Source organism: Harpia harpyja, chromosome 1 (assembly GCF_026419915.1).
Source record: "Harpia harpyja isolate bHarHar1 chromosome 1, bHarHar1 primary haplotype, whole genome shotgun sequence".
Classification (NCBI taxonomy): Eukaryota; Metazoa; Chordata; class Aves; order Accipitriformes; family Accipitridae; genus Harpia; species Harpia harpyja.
This window is the reverse complement of record NC_068940.1, coordinates 91,670,472-91,689,909: the sequence shown is the minus strand read 5'-3', so window position 1 is coordinate 91,689,909 and position 19,438 is coordinate 91,670,472. Positions and strand designations below refer to the sequence as shown.

General features: G+C 44.7%; 1 long non-coding RNA gene across 22 annotated transcripts in view; it reads right to left on the bottom strand.

Annotated features, from left to right (window-relative positions):
- The window catches only part of LOC128149667 (uncharacterized), an 87,240-nt gene that overhangs the window by 47,219 nt on the left and 20,583 nt on the right, over positions 1–19,438 (bottom strand). For 19 of the 22 annotated variants that reach the window (XR_008237790.1, XR_008237725.1, XR_008237723.1 and 16 more), the window contains 2 exons: positions 5,199–5,440; positions 4,523–4,638 (listed from right to left, as the gene is read on the bottom strand). The exons of 1 other annotated variant lie outside the window; for it this stretch is intronic. This is a non-coding gene — a long non-coding RNA (uncharacterized LOC128149667). The remainder of the gene's footprint in view (positions 1–4,522; positions 4,639–5,198; positions 5,441–19,438) is intronic. 2 more of the 22 variants (XR_008237743.1, XR_008237729.1) reach the window with 1 other exon arrangement.

Sequence of the window (19,438 nt, the reverse complement as noted above, 5' to 3'; positions counted from 1 at the left end):
TATTACTATTCCCACTGGAAAGGTTTTGGGAAGATGGCAACAACTCTAGAAAACTTAAGGTTTCATCAAATCTGAATTTCGTAGCAGGAAGTCTCTTTCTACCCATCCCCAAACCCTCTTACCCACAGATATGACCTTTTCAGAAACATCTTCTAAAGGTCTGTGGTATTCACAGAAGACAGGTGGGAGAGCAGAGAAGAAAGAAATAAAGCAGTAGGTGTCTGGCTTTACCAGGTGTACCAGGCCTATTCGGTACACCGCAGGGCAAGTCCGAGTCAATCTAGCACTGAAAAGCAGCAGAAAAGACCAATGAAAATCCTTCACAAAATGTCCTTGCAGCAGTTCTGCTCCTTGTAATAGCCACAGAAGTAAAAAGAAGTGTCTCATGTTTTCGTTATATTCCTTTAACTCCTCAGAATATTTCTAGCTGTCCTCAAAAGAAGAATGAAGGATTGATTATTCCTCTCCTTTCCAGAAAAGGATTTAAGAAGCCAGAGGTAGTGCAACTCATGGGCCGCCCAATTCCCATGGTAAGCTGCAGTGTGCATGTTAATCTAATTAAAGCAGAGCTAAGATTTCTCCTTAGCTGTACTGGAAGTATGTCCTTCAGCACTGCTATGCACCAAAAAAATTTAGGTCTAGCCCTGCCAAACTTGCCCAGCTCTGGCTAGGAGTTGCAGAGTTTTTCCATTTCAGTTAATCTGTGTTTGGCCTGGATTTCAGCTTCCAGAGAGTTCATGGGAGTTTGCGGGATCTCTCAGACAGGTCCACTGAGGAACACAAGTCTGCCGTCACCCTAAAGGGATCTTCACTGCCACTGGAATGGTCAGCCCAGACCTTCACTCCCCTCTCCTCCCCACTCCTCTGGGTATTCCCCTCACCTCTGCTCTTTGTACAGCTGCATTATGAGTGAGCGGAGAACCATGTGGCTGAGGAACGATCCCTCTGCTGTGTTCAGATCAGTTCACTGCAAGACGTACTACACCAATGCTGAGGCACCACAGACAAACCATCAGGTCTGGAGTACAGGGAGCTCTGACTTGTCTTTGTCAGATTAAAGCAACCAGAGAACTACAGGCCAGGTACTTACATGAGATTAAAAGTAAGCAGTTAATTGTTCTTTAATCTGGACTTTAGAAATATGAAGAAAGACAGTAGCTGGAATTTGGTTCAAATTCATGTTGAGAGTACGGTTAGGTTCACTGCAGTGTTCTGCAATATGCAATTCATTCTCTCCCAGTTAACCAACTCTACTTTGTATGAAGTAGTTGAATATTGGAGGAATTCCTAATACTTTCTGGCCCATGAATGCTTAACCGGGAAGAGTTGACCAAGAAGGGAGCATCTCTGAAAACCCTGTGGTTAGGGCATCTCTAAGAGATCACAACTCAAACCTCTACTCCGGGTGAGGTGGGAGACAAGCTCCAACCTGGCCTCCCACACTCCCAATGGAGGCACTAATACACTACTGGACAGCAGGAAGGAAGAAGTGGGGTCTCCGTATTTTTGCATGATCATGCATGTTTCAAGCAACTCCAGAGACAAGATGGGCAGGGAAATACGTGGTGCACAGATCTACAAGAGCTTGGATGTGAGTCTGACCAGCCTGTTGCCTATGATATGAGGGCTCGTTTGTCTTGACCTTCTTTACCAGTAAAACCGTAAGCATTGACAAGTTTAGGAAGCAATGGATCGCTGCTCTGGAAGCACCCGCACGTGCAGGTCTTAAGCATATAAGTGGCACTTTGTATACTGAAGTCCCCCACAGGAATCTGGACAAAAGTATCTTTGGTGGCTTTTGTTTTTAAACACACAAACACAGAGAGAGTACAGCTGAGTATTTCAACAGCATACCTACAGCGGATGTGGACTGTGTGGGCTGGGGGGTCTTTCAGCAAAAGCCTGGATTCCTTTCTGAAAGGCACACTCCAGTTCAGCCAGAGGTTATAGGCTTCATACAGAAATTCCTCAGCTACAATCTGTGTTTTAATGCGGCAGGTCAAACCACCCTCATAATAGTACCTCTTGTCTTGTATAGATTATATGACATTTAAGAGGGGAAAGGGGGCACTCAAAGCTAAATCTCAGGATACTCCAACATCTGATGGTGTACAGGTCTGGCAAATGGATTTAGACACTCTTAACAAGAATACTTCAGTTTTCAGTCAGCCTCACACTGCTTTACTGCTGGTGTGAGGTAACTTCAGGGTTAGCTTTCCCCAAAAGCTGGCCCAAATAGGGTTTTTCCCCATACAAGTTAAAACAACTTTTAACCTAGTCTAAACACACCCTGAGGTGCAGACCAAGATAAACAGTAGCATAAAAGAAACACAACATCCCAGAAGACCACTGGGGTATTCCCCCATAGGGTTTCCCAAGAAAATAGCAGAGCTATTGGGGTAACACTGCCCTCTCCCCATGTAGGGGGACGGTCTGCGGTGGGATGTTAAGGGGAATGTGGTGACGTGATATCTGGATCATGTAGCCTTGCTTAGCTCTAGGAGGAAGATGTCCTTGCCAGCCTACCAGTATGGGACTTTCCCCTCAGATGTCGGTATGGAGGGAGGATTTGAAGCAGGTGAGGGGGAGGTACTTTGTGGTTTTGCCAGGGGATCTCTGAGAGATCACCAGGGTGGGCAGGAGCATAGAGGACCATGCATGAAAAGGGTACAAGGAGAAACCAAGGTAATGGTGGTGCAAGAGTGGGACTGGGAGTGGATTTCAGGATAGGAAATGGGGGCTGAAAGACAGCACAGGGCAAAGCAGTAGATAGCCTTACGGGTGCAGACATAAAGTTTGCTTTGCTCCATCTGCAGTTGACATCTGCATCACCATCCGGAGAAGTGGCTACTGTTTCTGAAGACAGCTAAGCTGCCTTTCCGTTGGCAAGCTCACATACTGCTCATGCAATAACCTGCAGCAACACAGAGCACAGCATGAAACACTGAACTCAGCTGCCATCCTGGAGAAATGCTCCTGCAGTCAGTTTGTGCAAGCTCTTGAGTTCAAACCCAGGTGCATCAGTGGTGCACACACACACACATGTGGTTTGCAATATAGACAAAGCTTAAGAGGACGCTGGCAGTCAGATGGGAGTGAAAGAGCACTTCGGAAAACAGCAGCATGAGGCTGTCCCTTTCTTTGTGTATGTTTAGAGCCATCAAGGCCACAGAGCTGGAGATTTTAGTAATTAAGGCATGAAATGAAGCCCTGGGTAGAAGCTGAGTTGATAGCATGTCATAAGGCCCTTTTTCTGAGTTGTTTGAACAGCTTACAGTTTTCCTATAGTTATTGCTTATTCAAAGCTGATTGTGGAATTATTTCCATGAGTAATTCTTGGCCGCTATATCCCTTGCAAGCAGTTCACTGCAGTCAGCTGATTGATAGCTGAAATTCAAGACTGGTCAGTCTCTTTTGCCTGTTCATATAGGTCACCTGTTCTGCTGCAGAGGAGAAATTGCTTTACGGTGGGTCATGTGCCAGGGCTGCCAGCAGCCGTGTCTCCTCGTTCACCAGACACCAGCGCTTGCAGGCTGGAACAGTGGGATAAGCCCGTTGCTGTTCCCTGGCTGCACAAATGCCAGCACAGCATTTTCAAATGTGGGATGGGTTTTTCTTGGGTGTTTTTGGTAGCTGCTGCAAGCTCGCTTTTTGGAGGAGATGTCTGCCAGTCAATGTGCTTCGGGCAGTAAGGAGAAAGACGAGCAGCAGAGAAGCCTCTCTGCAGGAGGGATGAGGGCACGGGATAACAGCAGGACCTCGAGTTGTGGCAGAGCCCAGTGTCCCTGAGGAGGCTCGGGCAGCGTGGGGCAGGCTTAGATGAGGATCCAAACTGAAGTGAAAAGTTAACCACACTGTCGAAGCAAAGCTCTGTCAGCTGCCCGTGCTCGGCAGAGTGAACAAACCCATGCACAAGAGCTGCAGCATTAATCAAAGATAACAGTGCCTTGATGTGAGACAGAGTAAAATAAGATCAATATACCCAGGGAGCAGACACTGCTTTCAGGCTTCTTTCACAAAAAGCTGTTCTGTTTTAAATAATGCTTCAAACATACCTAAGTTGTTAATTACAGCCTCCATACTGTACAAGGAGACAAATATAAGACTTGTGAGTTTCAGAGCAAGGACATCAGAAGGAAGAATAAATTGACTCCGTGTGGAAAAGTATCGCTATTAGATGATATAAATAGTGTGCTTCTTTCCCCAGCAGCTTTTCCAGATTCTGTGCTTTGAAGTGTCTCATTTTGGGGTCTCAGTTGCACCCTGAAACTCTGAAATGAACCCAAAAGCTCTTCCATTTTAATGAACTACAAGACTTAAAATTATAATTTTATTGCACTACCAATCCTGGTGGGGTTACCTAGAGCCTGGAAAGTGCGTGCTGCCCATTAGGGATTATTAGGAAAGCATTTGAAAGTTGCACAGCCTCCTCAGACTTTTACCATTAATAGTTCCTTTTGTGGCCATTCGAAGGAAAAACAGGTTTTCTTAAGCCAATATGAAACTGTTTGAATGAATATACCATCCATGACAGCTCCACTAGTCCTCTAAGGATCTCCAAAGCCTTCTCTTCCCCCTGCCTTCCCGCAAGTCCTTCGAAACTTTATATGCAATATTATGCAGGCTGTTGGTGGCTTCCTGGAAAGAGAGACCAAGATCAGTTGCATAAAAATATGGTAGAGACTAGCAGGCACCTGGGAAGACTGGAAATCTAGTTAACTTTGTCCTGTTATTCTGTCCCACCTGCCCTTTCTTGCACTGCGCCTACAGCCCATTCCTCTCTCCATAGTTGGCATTGGGCTCCACGTAACACACTTGCATTCTGCTCCGAGGGTGCCAAGTGACCCACTGTCACTGCCTGGCAGCCTCTGCCTGTTGAATTCAGCTCCTGTTAAGAGCTGCCTTGCCAAAACCTTTTCCACACTATGATGGAAACCAAGTTAGAAATAACTCAGGAGCTGGCAAGATTTCTCAGAGCTTTCATTTCTTGAAGTGCTTTGCTGCCAAGCTATGTTATTGACATCTTCTTGGGGATCTGTAGGATTATTTTTTTTTAATGCATTTCCCTCTGAGGAGGAGGTGAGAGATATAAAGTCTAACACTTGTAAAATCTCTGTATTCCAATGTGAGAGTCAGCAAACTAAGAATTATGGTGATTAGGAGGTAGAGCTGTCATCCATCATGTCATGCTCATGCACCTGGGATGAGCCTAATGCTTCTGGCAAGGTCGTGTTCAGTGGTCCACTTCTCCATGGCTGCTGTATCTGGCACTTCAGGTCACAAGATAGGAACAAGGTTGCGCTTTGCATGTTTTTCACACAAGGTGCAGCTTCGCTGTAGTTAAACATGAGGCCAGGGCCCCAGGTCTCCAGTCCAGTGTCCACGCTGGCCAGGGAGGTTGTGCAACAGCCACATCTCCTTCGCTTTCCTTATAGATGTCCTACAAAGCAAATTCTGCAGCACAGGGATATGAAAGATCATCATCAGTGGCAGGGAGAGCTAACACCCATTGTGGGCCTTGCACAGCAAAACAAACCACAGCTTAATTGGCCTCTGTGAAGTGTTTAATAGCAAAGAATCAGTGCACAAGAAGAGGGCCTGTTTCACCCAAAATGAAGATCAGAAGTTGATCCATGACTATGTGGCTAAAGCCAACACTTTTTGGAGTAGGAAGGGATCCTTTTCCTCGAGGTCAGAGTGTGCTGGAGCAGAACCGGAGGAAAGCCTCCAGAAATGCTTCTTTATTTGAGGGAGGCACCACCACAGGCTGGAATCAGGCTGCCGTCGATACTTTCATTGGGTCTCTGTTGGCCTGGGAGGATAGAGATGGACTGCTACGGATCGGAAAACAAAGCAGACAGTTGGAAAGCTATATTAAAAATATGTATATAAAAATCTCTGCCACTGATTGTTTATTCATTAATCCCTGGCCAAAAGCATTTTCATCCAGAGGCTGTCAGATGAAAAAGTCATGTGAAACTTGTTCTCACAGCAAGTTAAAAAAGAAGTGTGTGTGTGTACAGGAAAAAAAAACAACAAACTGAAAAGGCAAAGTCCTCTATGCCAATGTTGTAGTGCAAAAAGAAAAAAACTAAAACAGTCCCACATACAACACATCTCTTTCCAGCACTTTGTAGCACAGGCTGCAAAACAGTATCTGCAAGAGAATCCCAGCACTGAGACCAGAATTAAGAGCATTGCTCTGATCTGCCCCTCTGAGCGCCGGGTTTGGAGAACTGGTCTTCACAACCTACAGTTACGTGTGGGCAGTGGAAAAATACTACTGAACAACTAATTACCAAAAGCATTGGGTAACAAAATCCTGATTTAAATATTTGTAGGAGGTAGACAGAAAGGTGCCAGCCTGAAGCTTGTAATTACTTTTATTTCTGGCAAGAATCAATATACTTTAATAATAACTCTGGGCACAAAGTATTAGTTAGAAAAGCAGGGGATGCTTATTCCTAGCTGCAGGGGAGACCAAAGGAGGCAGGAAATGTCCTGATGCGGGTGCGCCAAGGTGGAGGGTGATGACTGCAGGGATGGGACTCGTGCAATGCGGTGGCTCTGCTGAGGCAGCCCTACCCACAGTCCCAAGGCAGGGAACGCTCCAGGGCACCTCTTTGCTCCTGGGGGCAGCAAGGCTGGCTGAAAACTCTCTGTAAGTATGGTGACTGCCTTCTTCCCCCTGACCTGAGCCTGCAAAGCTTGTGATGCTGATGAAGAGAGAGATGCTATCATGCCTCAGGGACCATGGGGCCAGTCTGCACCTCCAGCAGTGCTGCCTGACTTTGTGGCTGGTGCCACCACAGGGTGGGCAACAGTCCCTTTGCCCTGGCGGGAGGTTTCCTTCTCCCCAGGCAGCTCTGATCTGGACAGTGTGCTTCGCTGCCGTGGCTCTTCCTGCCTCACCCCTCATGCAGCCCTGACTCCTGGATGGAAGATTTCCTAACTACGCTCCTGAAGAGACTGGGTGGACTTTGGTTTGTGGCAGACACTCACACCCCAGCCTGGCCATCACTGAGCAGGGCAGAGGCTGCGTCCCTCTGCTCAGAGACTACCCCATGTCGCTGGGCTGTCCCTCCTGGTATGGTCTTTTCCAGGCGCTCTGCTGAGCGGCTGCCAGGGCCGCATTCAGCGCCTCCAGCCTCCCTGGCCGCCCCATCCATTGTTCGGTTGCTCTCCCAGTGATACCAATGACATTTTTTGAGTCATTCCATTTGTCTGCCGCAACATTCTCCTGTCAGCTAGTTAACATGGTAATTATACAAGGAGCACACATCAAAGCAAAGCTGTCTTGGTACAGCAGTTTCCATATGCTGCTTAGCCTGCGTGTCCCACAATCCTCTGATTTGTCCCCCAGTCCCTTTTATTTCTGCAGCATCCGACACAGCCACTTTGTTTGTGCTCAGCGCGCTAGCACATGCCATCGGCGACACAGCTTACTGCCGTGCTTGCAATTGGCAGATTCCTATTTGATTGCTGAGGCATTAAATATGTACACTTATGGTGGCATATAAAATCTGTGACCACATTAGCCACACTGTCAAGTTTAGGAAAATCCAAACTGAGTTATGGTGGGGAAACAAGTTACCACATCAGTTGAAGAAAGAGTCTGAATTAATTGGAAACCTCACAGGCTTAGATTTGGTTTCCAAGGCCTTCCCAGCCTACGTCTCTATCTGTATTACACATTTTTTCATTCGGGTTGTCTGTCCTTGCACCTGCCTGCGTGACACCTCTGCAAAATGCAAGAGTGGGTCGCCGGCGCATTTCAGGAGTTTGGCCACCATGTTGCCTTCTCTGAGCCAGGTCTGGAGTGCAGACTTCAACCCACCCAAAGTGGCACTTCTTTGACTTCATCGGGATGAAGTAATTACTCGGTAATTACCAGCAGACCCACCTACAGCGGCAGCCAAACCAAGGCATTTCACTGTTCTCCCATATTCGTTGTATGAAGACTAGGCTTTTTCATTCCTTGTTCAGCTGGATGTATTCTGTGCCTACCGAAGACCCAGCTTTACAACTCCAGCTTACACACGTTACAAGAGGGCGAGATACCACGCTGCTGTTTTTCCATACCCAGCTTCTCAGACAGAGGTAGACTTATACCACACTGCTGCTGCCAAAGGGGTTCAGATCCCACAGAAGGGGGGAAAAAAGTGAGCTGCTCTGGGCCCTCCACACCTCCCCCTGGCTTCTCACCCGACGTCTGGGAAAGGAGGTTCTGGCTCTCCAGATCTCTCTGCAATCAGCTCTCCTGGACATGCAGCAGGTCCAGCCACCGGACAGGAACCATCCTGCAGCCCGCTCCAGGCACAGGGTGCTCCGAGCACCAGGTCCCAGGAGGTGAACACCTCCCTGGCCACAGCACCGCAGCCTTTCCCCTGCTGGCTGGACCTCGCTGGTTAGCAGAAAATGGCCCAAACGCAGGGAAGCAAAGTGAAAGTGCATCAGCCTTGCACAAGTGCAGTATGGAGGACAGGTGTAGGAACACGAGCCAGGAGCCAGCTGCAGCTCAGAACCCCATGCATGGGATCTAGCTGCTCTGCACAGCAGAAACCCTGCCACTGAGTCAGGTTGTCCCAAGCTTCCCTTGGAAGTGCCTGTATTAAATTTGGAAAGTTTCTCAAAGCCTAAAAAACACATGAATCTCCCATTTTTGCCAGAGGTGGAGATTGTCCTTCTGTAAATGCTTGTCCCATCTGAAAGAATAGCTATCAGCCACTGTGACACTGTCCGTTTTCAAGTAGGTGATGAAGTCAGATGCACAGGGTTGCCTGCAGGCATAGTGAGATTTTGAGCCTTGATTAGGTTCAACATCTTTAAATGAGTCTTTTCTTATGTCATAGAAAGGCAGCTGGAGCTCAAGCACCCACAGCTGCAGAAGTTTCTGGTCTCCGTAAATTCTGCAGGAGAAAGTGCTCTCACGGTTGCTGCAATCGTCACCATATTTGCCTTCCAGGCCTAACAATCACATAGATATTTAATAAAAGATTAATTGAAAAAATCTGGAAACTTGTTAGGCAGAAGCCCAGACAGTGTTTCAAGCTAGATTTGTACCATTACTGGTCATGAAAGAGGAAAATCTGACCCAGGATAGCAACCTGGCAGCCTGTACTAGGAGGTACAGTTCTTAGGTCTTGCTGGTGTAGGGAACTGATTTAAGTCATATGTCCAGCATACAGCTGCTTTGTTTAGGTGTGTGTATATATAAAGCCCCTCCTTTTTACCACTTTGCAGCTGTTAGTCAAAATCAGTTTCAATACACTCCTGCAGAGCCTGAAATTGTGGCTCTCCTTTGGTGGATAGGAGCTTAGATGTCGTCAAAGGAAGTCCATGCAGCATTCCTTGTAAGCATCACTTTTTAGAACCATTTCAAATCTGTGTTTCAGATCAGCTCTGGGAAATGAAAGTAGAGCAGGTAAATCTGTCAAAAGACAGTGAGCTCAGGTGCCCCTTCCCAAAACGCTGTGGACACTTCTGAAAGACTGCACAACTTGCAGACAGTCCCAGACTACACTGTGGAAAACCCTACAAGCATCTCGGTTTCTCCTCAGACTTAGACATAGCCCCATTCATCAGAATCCAGCATACCTGAATTTCATCCTTATATCCCCTTGCTGTTCTTCAAACACAAAGCATCTTTTACCATGATGCATGACTGCACGATTTACAACTATCTGTAGTATTCATGTTAGCCTGCATCTACCGTTAAAGGAAACAAGCAGCAAAGTCTAATTCTTAGTGAGCTCAGATGCATGAGCAGCTTAGTATGAATGAAGAGAATGCACTGTTTGAGCTTTATGGTCCTTAAAATCAATAGCTTAACCTTAAAGTTATTCATTTACATGACTGCTGGCAAAAGTCTCACCAGCTCTCCAAAAACAGTCACAAATTATACCCAATCCTACACACAGAGCATACAAAGGACAGAGGAGGATGCATAATTAAGAGGAGCACAAAATTTACAGTGGAATTAAAGTATATAGTACAAAAGCCCTCTGCTTTCAAAGTTCAGCTAAGCAGAACATGGACACCACTCCCTCCTCCCTCTGTATTTCCGGCAGTCCTGGGATAGATTTTGCAAACCTTTGGACAGTGACTACGTTAGCACTGAGTTTTGTTTAATTTAGCACCCCTTAAGGGCAAGGCTGCCAGCAGGGTGTAAGTAGTTCAGCACACATGAGTGTGCTTGGGGAAGATCTCATTTCTTCAAGTTACCTTGAAAAGGCCCCATTTAAAAACAACTAACTTTTCCTAAAGGTAACCTTCAGTATTTTCCCCCTACTATCTTAACATCTGACATGCATTTTGTTTAACATCAGACTCAGGTCCACTCTGAATTCCTTAAAAATCTTTGAACGTATCTGCATTCACTTCATTTATTGCTTTAAAAGAACGTATCACCTATCGGAAGGCTAAAACTAGCTGGCAAAGCACAGAGGGAAGCTCTGCACAAGTGCAATAGCAGATATTATTTCAGGCTGCATTCTGAGCTATGTTTCTGCAATTCAAAATGTCTAATGAGCTTATTTGATTGTATCCATGCCAACAAAGAGATATAAACAGCTTTAATCACTGTTTCGCGTTGCTCTTGACCCCCTGCTTGGCTTCATTATTTTCCTTTTAGCCACATCAAGGCACAACACTCCAACTAAATCACTCGACCACTTGCTGAAGACCTGTCCACGTAATAAGATTTCTTTTTTATCATCTTGTGGGTTTTTTTGCACTGCTGTTTAACAAGCAACAGCAAAGCTGGATGTTAGCTCAAAAGCAGCAGCTAGGTAAGGAATTAATGTCAATAGCTCTTGTTGGTTCCTTTATTTTCAGATAAATTTCTAAATTTATTACCCTAAGCTGATTAATGCCCAGAGACAGGGAGCAGGTTATAGCTTCTGGTCTCCTGTTTTGTCACTAACAATGCTGGAGAGAGAACAGAACAGGGAAACAAAGGGAAAAGGAAGCGTTAACAGTTCAAGTCACAGTAAGTGTTGGCCTGCTTAAACTAATAATATCAGACAATTCTCTATAGTCTAAAACACCCACAGTCCTCCTACAGAGCTCCAAGCACTCCATGATCAGAGAACCATGTTTTAATGATACATTCTCTTGTAGAGCTTAAAGGTTTGAAATATGAAATCTTTTCTCTCATGCATGCTGACAGCAAATGAATCTGATGCCCATCCATTAATGAAGTTTGTCTGTCTCTTGATCATTATAATGAGGGCATTAGCTAACATTACTTCCCCCCCCACTTTTTTAAATACAGGAAAAAAAAGAATGTCAAGGAGTACACGAAATGTGACACATAACTACAAGTTCAAAAGGTCATTGAGGATTGAGGTCAGATAGCATGGAGAAAATCTTTTGCCCTCCTAAAAAGTAGGTCATTTCTTTCAGCCCCACATGGATCTAGGAAAAATCCTGAGGCATATGTGCAACCTCTGTTCTGTAAAAGAAATAGCTTGAAGGTTGTTTCCTTTTTAGAAATGCCTCTTTTTTCTTTCCTTATTCTGAAGTGGTTCTTAATGTGTTATTGACACATTCTGGGAAAAGGATCACAGAATCGTAGTATGTCTAATTTCTCTGACATCTAGGTCTGTTGCCTGTTAAATACTGTGAGAAGTGTCAGTGACTTCGAGAATTTTCTAAGGCATCCGTCTTTCTTTCTACTTCTTTTTCTGCTTGATTTCCTCAGAGTGCTCTGGGAGCCCGTGCTGGTTTTTAAGGCTACAGGGTGAGAGCAGCACGGGGACAAAAGCAGCAGCCTAGCAGGGCACCCACTCAGTGCCACAGGGCTTGCTCTTTGGTGCTCACCGAGTCCGCCCTCTGCTTCAAGGCAGGAACAATTCACAGCTGACAGCCAGCTAACTTCATCATAGATGGCTACCATGGCTTTGAAGAAGTTCTCCAATACCTAAGCTATCTCTTGCTGTAATTCAGGTCTACTGTATATGTTATCCAGCACAGGCACAGAGAGCAGATTATTTCCTCTTTCCATTCCCCAGTTCTTCTCTTCTTGAGGCTGAACACCACTAATTGATTTAATCCTTCGTCTAGTTCATTTCTGTATTCTTCAGATCATTCTCCCTGCTTTTTTCCAGATGTCTCACATTGGCACACAGTGCTGTCGCTGAAGCTGTACTGGTGCTGAGTGGAAGTTTGTGGGTGTTTCAGGATATACCCATCAATGCACACCCTTTAGCAGCATTTTCTCCCCTCCCGGCAGCAGTACATCTCCAAACTGAGGACCCTCAGTGACAGTTGAGCCTTTCCTGACTTATTCCACTCTCTGAGTGGGAAAGCAGCTCTGATTCCTGCCTGGCAAGTGAGACGTCTTTGAGAACCTACAGAATTGCAAGATGCTATATAAACTGATGATTATTGTGTCTGTACTCATCACTTTCTACTCCCTCAGACAAAAATCTTTCAATATATAAAATTTATTGTTCTTAATGAATAGAACTGGGACCCCAATTACAGAGCAAGTTCCTCAGCCTTCTGGGTGCTGCACATTTAAAATACCATGGTCATTTCAGATAGTTTCGAAATAAAATACTTTGGAATAACATGTTAATCGTATAGGTAACTCCTAAATAGTTTTGCTGCGAGGGTTAATAAGAAATATTTTCCCCCAGCCACAAGTCTTGCAGCTGTAGTTATGATAGGATTGTGGCTGCAAAAGCCCCATTGTTAAACCTAATCTGCTGTTAAAGTGCTTAATCAAGAGATTATTAACATTTCTGATGAAATACTTAGCTAAAGTGCAAAATGTAATCTTGGGGCTTTGCTGTCTGGACTTCTAGTTAATATAAGTGCCACAAACACACAAAATACCTAAACAGTGTACAGGGTTATTAGCCTAATCCAGTGTGAGAGCACAGGCACTCCCTCCCTGTGCTCCCTTTACATTTCACCTTAATGAAAACATTGTAAGTATTTTGCAGCCTAGCAGCTAAGGACAGATGCGTCATCTCACACGGCAGAATAAATGCCAAAGCTGTTAGGCTGTTTCATGGTAGGGGCCTAATCCTGAGCAGTGCTGAGTATCCATCCCTCTCGGTGCAGCCTGTGGTGCTGTGCACTCACCCCCACTGCGGATTACAACTGATGGCCTTGGCTATTCTTCCAGAGAAGGTCGGTGGGAAAGGAGAGGAGGTGATAACAGATGAATACCAAGGGGAAAAAGCAGACCGAAGAGCAGGAACAGAGCTGGCACAATTTCTAAACATTTCAGTCTTGAAGACCTGAAGGAGTTGATATATTTCTGCTATCTTCCATTTCCAGAGAGAAAAGGAACCCTTCCCTTGCTAGGATCTGCCATTTGTGACCAAGACTGAGCTGGCTTTGGCATCAGGAAGAGCACAAGTTGTCCCTGGACTTGCCATCACACCATGCCCACATAGCATCAACAGGGCCATCAACAGTTTGCTGCAACAGGCACCTCATGGTGAAATTTTATCTTACGTCAGGATTTTAAAAAATCTTAAACACTGACTTGCACATCCCCCTTTTCAAAAAAAGCAAATCATTCAGGTGCACATATGCAAGACACCTGCAGATTAAGCAAATACGTTTTGGTCCTTACCTAAGTAAGCCAGTTATCTAGGCTTCATCTCCAGCCAGGAAAACAGAAAGCCTCTGGAAAGCGGTTCATCCTTGCCCTGCCCAGGTGCCTATTCCAGCTGGGTGGGCTTGCCTTTCAGAGGTGCCAGTCTCACTAGCCTGAGCACACAGGCAGTCCAGAAAGGTAGTTTGGACTGTGCTTCTAGGAGGCTAAATTACGTTCCAACAAGTCTCATCTAACGTCTCCTGAAAATCATGCTGAGGCAAGGCACCAGCCACCTCACCCAAAATTGTCCCATGCACAAGTGGCGGTCAGCATTGCATCCTGAACCACTCTTTCCTGGATTTCACAGGGGTCAGAGGTAGCCTTGGCATCACAGGCCCATCCCTCATAGCATTCAATTGGGAAAGCTTTCTGTTTCTTCAGTTCAAAACTTCATAACCACAAAAGATTTTCCTAGCCCAGAACAATCATAGCCTCACCATTAGAAACAATGCAGCAGTGTTTCAAAATAAGCTACAAGCATCCAAATCTGGACTAGAAGATACCTCCCAGAACAATGGCTGTGCTGAACCCTGCTTATGTTTTTTGAAAGCGGAGCTGATTTTGAAATAATATAAAAATCAAAGCTCTATCGCCAGGCTCCGGCTTGCTCTTGCTTAGTCTTTTTCCTCAAGTCATCATTTTATTTCTAACATGTCCACTTTATTATTACCCATCACAACCAATAAATAATTTTTCTTTCTGTGACTACGGATTCATGGCAAAAATCAGCCTACCCCAGGCAAAGCACAGAGCCAAGTCAAACCGGAATACCACGAGAGTATTAGCTAGATTAAACATTAATAATGACTTTTCTCCTTTTGATCACTGAAGTAGCAATGAAGCAGTAGAAGGAAAGCCTAAGATGTTGACATATGTTTTTATTATCTTTAGCCTTCTTTTTTGAAGTCTTGGGAACTGGCTCCACAAATACTTCCCAGGTCAAAGGCAGAGAATTATGTTATTTATTTCAGCAGTGAGGAGACTGGGCAATTTTATTAATAAAGATAGCTTGATGTATTCTTCAAAAATTATCAGGAAAACAATCATATAAAAACTGCAAGGAAAAAAAATAATCCAATTTCGAAAATTGCTAACTTAAGACCTAGGGCAGATCAAAGAGATTCAAACATAAGTACCACAACAATGGAAATCCAGCTAAGCTTTATTTTCCTTGCTTTTTCTCACTTTTAGTTATTCCTGACTGTTTTGCTTCTGTCACGACTGGGAACAGCTTCCCTACAGCTTGTAGTGAGAAATGGTCATTCCTGTCACTTGCCTGACCAAGGGAAAATCCAAAGAAATCCCACAAGAAATCCATGCCTTCATGATATTTCCAGCTGCATTCCCCAAGCTCTAAACAATGACGTTTTTTAAGAAGTCCTGCACTTGTGAAATGGATCTGGAGCATATCTGAACCTTTTCAGACTGGCCTGTCATTAAGAAGGTCTGCTAAGAGGTTGGCATGGAAGGGAAATACACTGAGAAAAAGTTAAAGTAGTGAGTTTAAAAAAGGAATTTATATTAAGGAAATGTAAAAATAACAGCAGTATATCACTCATGGTTATTTCTCCCCACTTTTCCCCCCAACTAGGATTTTTTTGTACTGATTACAAAAATACTTGGGGGTTGGGAATTCTCTCCTTTTTGTTTAATTGAAAACAATTCTACTTGTAATTGACTTTCCTACCTTGTTCCCTTGAGGCTTTATTTTGTCAAAGCCCAAAGATTCTGTGATCACAGAAAAGGTAGCTTGAAAAATTTTTTTCAATGACTATTCCTGGATCACTGAAATATATAGTTCTAATAGGAAAATTCACGTATGGGTCCTAAAAGAGACTGAGGGCATCCAATCTTTTCTTGCTTTTTGCTGAAAGAAAGGAAACAATGAATCTGAAGCAATTCCTAGTCTGAGACAATCTGCTGTTATGGAGTCCGTAGGCTGCAGGAAACACTGGAGTTCACAGATGCTAATTAAACTACTCCTGCCCCATCCTAGAGTGTTTCCATTATCCCTAAGTTTACTTTAAAAAGCCCAATTAGCAGCAGGCTTGTATCAAGAAACGCACCAATCTGTGCTTTTCTTTTCCTTCCCTCTCACATCCAAATCCAAATCCCACCACCTCCACATCTCTGCATGCCAATAAAAACTCTGGTGTAAAAGCCAGGCACATGAAGACCCAGACATGTCTGAAGACACCAGCTGGCAATTATGGGCATTTCACGATCCATGCAAACAATTAAATATCAATCTGGTTATGCTGGATCCAGCCATGAGTTTTTCAATCCAGTCATTTCCCCGTTTTTCATATTTTCCAGTAATTTAGTGTATTAATATGGCTTACTCATTCCCTGCTTTCACCCCTCAGTGTGGGACATTATCTTGGTAAAAGTACTGACGGGTACAGCATGGAGAGTTCCCAAAATGCTCAACTATATGTATTTTTTTTTCAGGATGAAAAGAAGGTGTGTTAAATTTATTTCAACATTTGGATTTTTGCCAAGTAACCACAGACTGTAACACAACCAGTGTCTTAAATACTCATGTTCCTGAGACCAGTGTGTTAGCGGAGTTGTCAAAAACCAGCTGCACCGTCCCACTGCCAATGAACCTGAAATGTCATTGACTCAAGGGTCATCTTGTCAACGTTACCAGACAGACCTTGCCTTTCTAAGGCTTTCTGACACCTACACCAGCAGCAGGTCTCCTGGGAGGACCAGCGACCGCAGTGGCAGTGCTGCCAGCCCAGGTGCCGCAGGGGTCCCATTCCAGGCAGCACTCACAGAGGCTCTGAACTGAAGGCACGTTCTTAAATGCTGACTTGAGAAGACATGAACTTAACACAAGCACCTGCTTCCTCAGCAGAGGCCTGGATCTTGTATCAATATTAGGAGAGATTGCATCTGATTTACTAAGCTTTCTGCATCTAACCCACCCCATTTAAGGGCTAGCTTGTAAATTCACTGTTACTTCTTGAGTTACCAAGCTTGTTTCCTTTACAAACTTACCAGAAGAGTAAACGTGCTACAGCAAGTCTGCTTATCATCTCCCTTGACAAAACCATAAGCACCTCTGAACCAGCACATACAGTCTTGCAGTCTGGGTAGTCCCTTTACTAAAGTGGAACTAGGTGTCCTGTACAAGCATGTGTTCTAGAGCTGACCCTCGTTAGGAGAACAAGGGAGCACTTGGGTCTAATTAAGAGAGAAGAGTGTAGCTACAAGTAGTTTATGTAGCCGAGTCGGGTATTATGGGTTTGGTCACTGAACTTAGCTCAGGTTTGGAGAAGACCTCAGATGAAAGAGCAGTCAAGAGCTCAGTCTTCAGAGCTGCTGTGGTCTTCTGTCTTGTCGGGCAGTAAAACTGTTTTGCTTTTTCTCCCTCTCTTCTTCGTAGGATTAACTCATGACTGATACAAAAGCAACAAGAAGCAAACTGTCTCTGAAAGCTTTACTGTAAAAAAGCCTACAGATGTTTTCAAATGTGCTTTTATTCAAACCATGGGGTGCTTTGCCACTGTAGCGATTTCATGGTTGTTTATGGTATGGTTCCATCACAAGCCTATGCACAATACGAATGCTGTGATGAGCCAGAGCAAAAAAATATATTATCTCTACAATAGAGTAGAGATAATACAACAGTGTCCTGCACCTGCAAGGCAAGGGCCCAGTCTCTACCTGGGCTGTTAGACATCACCTCAGGCAGTCCTGAGCCCAAAACAATGTTTCCTGGTGATGTTTGAATTCTTGCAGGTCTCCTATGTCAAAAAATATGGCAGTGAATGTCTCGCTCAGAGTCACAAAGCAGGTCTGCAGAGGAGGCACAACTCAGACCACGGTGATGCCTGCTGAGAGTCCTCATCCTTTTTCTTGGAAAGCAGAAACCTTGAAGTTTAGGACTTGGGGTTGACCAGCAGTGCTTTTAATAAAAAATTAAGATGAAACTGCTTTAATGAAAGAAGCTAAAAATTAGATAATAACAACTGGTTCAGGCAAATCTTAGTGACGGAAAAACTAATGCACAAAACAAATTCTGGGCAATTGCTGGACTGAAACATGGGTACAGTTTTCAGTTCAGACCATCTCCAAAGCATTCATGTTTGTGCAAATAAATGTTCACAAAAGAATGGTGGGAAGAAAAAGAAATGGGTTTGGTAGTGTTTATCTAACCCCATATTTAAATTGCCAGGTGGAACTAAGTGCCAAGTGGTCATCTTATTAGTTTGATATGTGCTCTGTTATGATGAAGAAGCCGTTGTTTAATACAAGCCCTGCCCAATCCATGTTTGAGATGCTATAATGAGATAACATAGACTGTTTTGTTACATGGTCATATATGTGAAATGCAGACGCCAAATCTGTAAAACAGCTCATGAAATAAGCTCTTTCCACCAAATTAGTAACAACTGCTGGCATAATAAGAGGGTACATTACTTTAAATTCGTGGCAAAAGAAATATTTTGTAGCTCATGTCAGAATAAGGGATAATTTGCATGGTTTAGATTCTCTTTATTGGTTTTCATTATTTAAAATAAGTATGTTCAGTAATGGTTTCAAAGGGCAAAAGTAAGGAGAGGAGCTGGCGATTGAATGCTTCTCTAAAGACCTGTGTAATAACTTAGAGAAGTAAGAGGAAAATACCTCTTCAGGTGACAGTGAACTTCAGGAAAATAACCAACGATCACAACACAGTGAGAAGGAGAAATACATATAAATAATGGAACATTAGTTTGACTCAGTTAGAAGGAAATAGAATAACATGTTTACATTTTCAAAAGAAGCATTTTTGCCTTCATAATTAAGTTAGAGTTATCTTCAATTTGATTTTCCTGTTGGACTTCCAGCAGCATTTTAACTGTAAATGTCCTGAATAAAAACACTGTCAGAGGAAAAATGTGGTATTACTTTGTGAACTGAGACTTGAGTTTTTGTTTTGGGGTTTTTTTTAAAGAATGGGCATAAATGTTTCCATGTGTTGACATGTCCCTGCTAGCAGTTAACTGTGTCCTACTGCTTCACCCCTGTGGCTGCAGAGAGTGCCGGCGGCTGGCCGGGAAGCTCTGCCATCACCCAGGTGGGCCACTCGGCAAGGGTGCCTGCTCACCATGCCCACCTTCCCTTGACAGACATTCCCGGCCATCAGCTCCACGTGTTTATGGCTGCAAAACGTGGGAGCACCAGTGCCAAACCCAAGCCATCGTCTTTCCACCGAGCTCTAAAAGTTCAGACCACAAAGCGCTGGCGCTGATGCGGCGCTGCTCACTGGACGTCCCTCTGAGATTTGATGAAACCAAGGAACAGCGGGGGAGAGAAAGAGAGAAAGAAGTGAGGAAAGAGAGAGGCTAGACAGAAAACGGGGGATGTGATGCAATGCTCCTGCGCTGGTGCCTGGGCCGTGGAGCCGAGCCCGTCCGCCAGCATGGCCAGGGAAGGAGGCGGCAGTGACCTCCCCTGCGGCCAAGCTCTTCCGAGATGCCCGGCCAGAGCTTTGGTGGATGAGCATCCGCTGGGTGCGGCTGACCCTCCTAGGGATACGTGGCGAGCCGTCCCAGCCCAGCATTCCCATCATGATAAATTCTGCACCCAGAAAATGCATCCCGCGGACTGAAATAAGAGCTCCCTGCACGACGCCAGGACGTGGCTCTTTCATGTATCACCAAAGCTTCGGATTCAGCACAAAGGATGCAGGAAACGCGATGACAACAACTGAAAGACTGTTCTGAGCTTTTGCCTACAGCCATCTCTTTGAGCCTCAAATTATCTGTAGTTTCAAAGCTCTGTGTCTGAACCACTGCATCCCAGAGGAGACCCGACCCTTAATGA